Source organism: Podarcis gaigeae (assembly GCF_964106915.1).
Source record: "Podarcis gaigeae genome assembly, chromosome: 3".
NCBI lineage: Eukaryota > Metazoa > Chordata > Lepidosauria > Squamata > Lacertidae > Podarcis > Podarcis gaigeae.
The window spans coordinates 106,891,651-106,895,111 of NC_139680.1; positions in this window are offsets into that span (position 1 = coordinate 106,891,651).

The following is a 3,461-nucleotide window of genomic DNA, read 5'->3' on the forward strand; positions in this document are numbered from 1 at the left end:
CAACCTTGTGAGGTAAAGCTGAGTGTGTGTGAGAGAGAATGACTGGCTCAAGGTCGCCCAGTGAGCTTCATGGCATGGTGGGGATTTGAATGCCCTGGTCTGCCACCATAAGACTTCTTCTTCTTTGGCGATCACTTGTAGCCGAACAAGATTGTCTTCCATGAACACGGTCTTAACAGTGAGTCCGTATGTGACTGTGGAGGCCAATTCCACACATCTTTCCACAGTGGGGACATATTTTTCTGGGCGGGAGTTGATCATGGCGAGGGTTTGCCAAGCGTGCCTTCCTCTTAGCACGTTTCTCCCTTTCATCCTGAGTTCAAGAATCTTCAAAGTGTTTATACTACATTTTCTTTTTAGATTTGCCTTGAGAGAGTCTTTAAACCTCTTTTGTTGACCACCAGCATTACGCTTCCCATTTTAAAGTTCAGAATTGAGTAGTTGCTTTGGAAGACGATAATCAGGCATCCAAGCAACGTGACCAATCCAACGAAGTTGATGTTGAGGAATCATTGACACTGGTGATCTTTGCTTCTTCCAGTACACTGGCTACGTCATCCCTGGCTTCCCATATGCAAGTCGTCTCTTGAAACTGCAGTCACCAAGTGATGCACACCCATGGGTATGTAGCAAGGGTTTTTAAGGTACCTGTGACCCACTCAAATTGTGTCCAAGAATTGACAGACGCAGCAGTGGAGAAAAAGAAAGTGATATTTATTGCTGAGCAATAATTGACCCAGTGGAATGATTTCCAAAGACTGGGCCCCGGGCTCTAGTGCCCTGAGGCTTTATACCTGAGTACATACATGATATAATTGTATACAATCGCACACGGCAGTAAAAATAAAACCAATGAGCACATTCAAGCCTTGCTCCCTGATCGTGTAAAGAGTTCCCTCCCAACTTCTGCTTTCTTCAGTCTGAACATTCAATGTAACCTTTCCCCTGATTTATGGTAAGAAGGAGAAAAGGAAACTTAAGGCAGAAGGAACTTATCCGACCGTTATGCTCTCCTACGTGGCATCTGCCATAAAGGGACATTTGCAGTTAGCATCTTCCTGTTTTTAGCTGCTCAGGACCCTGTCTGGACAGGGGGAAAAGTGCCAGCACATCAGATTTATCGCTTCCCCCTTATGTTAGCGAGACATTGAAAAGAACAAGGGAAGGGAACTGGGGCAGAGTTCATTTCGGATTTTTCAAATCTAAGCATTTTGCTATAAGCTTTGCAGAAGCCTTCGTGATTCAAACATGGATTATATAAAAATCATCGTAGAAATATTTGGTTATATATGGATATATGAATAACTGATTATAACCAGCCTTCAGTCACATGAACATCGCCATTCTGATTAATGAGTCATTGCACTTCCACGACCATCCTATGTGCTGAGACACATCAGGGGTGTCTGCAGAAATAATCTGGTAGGTGGTGGGAGAAGGCAGAAGAAGGCAGGACTGTGACATGCAGTTTTCAGATTATACCACTGATAACGCCGCACTGTTAAAAGGTGTTTACGGCAGTTTCATCTGAGATTGGAAGGAGTCCCAAGAATTCTTCATGTACAGATTCATCCCCATCACTTCCTTCCACAAATCTTACATCCAGAGATAGTTATTGTATTCCAGAAATATCTGCTACTTCACCTGCTAAAATGGAGAACCACTTGTTTAGCCTTCACAACAATACCTTCCCTCAAAATTTGGGAATACAGCTTCATCAACCCATTCTGTATTCTTACAGATGTGTACTTAGCATTGTCTGCCCCGGTTTCCATTTTTTTTAAAAAAATAATTAAAAATTCACTCTGCGTCTCAGCGCGAAACAATAAAAAGTCTATTGTGTTACCTGTAAGGTAAAAATAATGTAAAGGTAAAGTACCCCTGGACAGTTAAGTCCAGTCAAAGGCAGCTATGGGGTTGCGGCGCTCATCTCACTTTCAGGCCAAGGGAGCCGGTATTTGTCCACTGACAGCTTTCCGGGTCATGTGACCAGCATGACTAAACTGCTACTGGCACAACGGGACACCGTGACGGAAACCAGAGCGCACAGAAACACCGTTTACCTTCTTGCCACAGTGGTACCTATTGATCTACTTGCACTGGTGTGCTTTCAAACAGTTAGGTTGGCAGGAGCTGGGACAGAGCAACGGGAGCTCACTCCATCATGGGGACTCGAACCTCCGACCTTCCGATTGGCAAGCCCAAGAAGCTCAGTGGTTTAGACCACAGCACCACCCAGACCTAGAAACACAAAGCAACAGTGGATGAGTCCTAGGGATCTCTAAGACAGAATTCTCACCAGCCTCAACAAACTACACATCTAGGATTCTCGCAGGACATTGCAGTGCAAATATGTCCTTGGTAAAAGTTTTAATCCTGCCTTGCAGTGTTCACCTAATTAGTCTACTTTGCTGGAAATTGTGCAGCCATTAGCAAAGTAATTGCTGAGCCTTCGCCAAAGCCTGGTGTTAACAACCTTAATGCTCCAAACAGAAGCCAAAGATCTTAAGTAGTTAGAAATTATCTCGACCTTGGAATTTCTGGGAGCTAGCGATGCCAGTGGGGGATGGAGAGAACAGCTTGCCTTTTTAAAGTTACTGTAAGAATCTCTGTGTGCATGGCTCTTTTGCCAAAAAAAATCCATATAACCCTACCTCGTTTTCAGAAATAGACCAGATTCTTTTAGCACTGAAGGCAAAGGATACACCACTCTGGAGAACAAGAGCTCAGGATACAATCTTCAACCATGGAGTGAAGTACCTGCAGGCAGGTGAAGTCGTACATAATAATTACCTGCTTCTTACGCAGAGCTTCATGCCATCTGTTAGGTTTAATATTTTACATTGCCCGATTAACCCAAATGGGTAGGTGATTACAAGAGAAATTAATGCATATCCTCAATGTCTCTGTCTTAGATTACAAGATCTTAGAATTTTAAATGCAGACCAGGGACGGGGGTGGGAGGGGGAGAAATCTGATTCAGTTCTCATTTAAAGGCAAACTTACCTGATTTGCACTTTTGAAAACATTAGGCAAACTGAAACACAGCTCCCCCCCTTCAAAATTCACACTTTTCCAACTTTTGCAGTGCAGTTCTCCAGCCTTGTAATGTGTTCAAAATCCACATACTAGAAAAAAGTTTGCATATAAATGAACGTATTATTGAAAATAACACCAAAATGTGTTATATCAGGGGGAGGGGGAGTGTGTGTGCCAGTGTGGTGTAGTGGTTAAGAGCGATAGACTCGTAATCTGGGGAACCGGGTTTGCGTCTCCACTCCCCCACATGCAGCTGCTGGGTGACCTTGGGCCAGTCACACCTCTCTGAAGTCTCTCAGCCCCACTCACCTCACAGAGTGTTTGTTGTGGGCGAGGAAGGGAAAGGAGAATGTTAGCCGCTTTGAGACTCCTTTGGGTAGTGATAAAGCGGGATATCAAATCCAAACTCTTCTTCTTCTTCT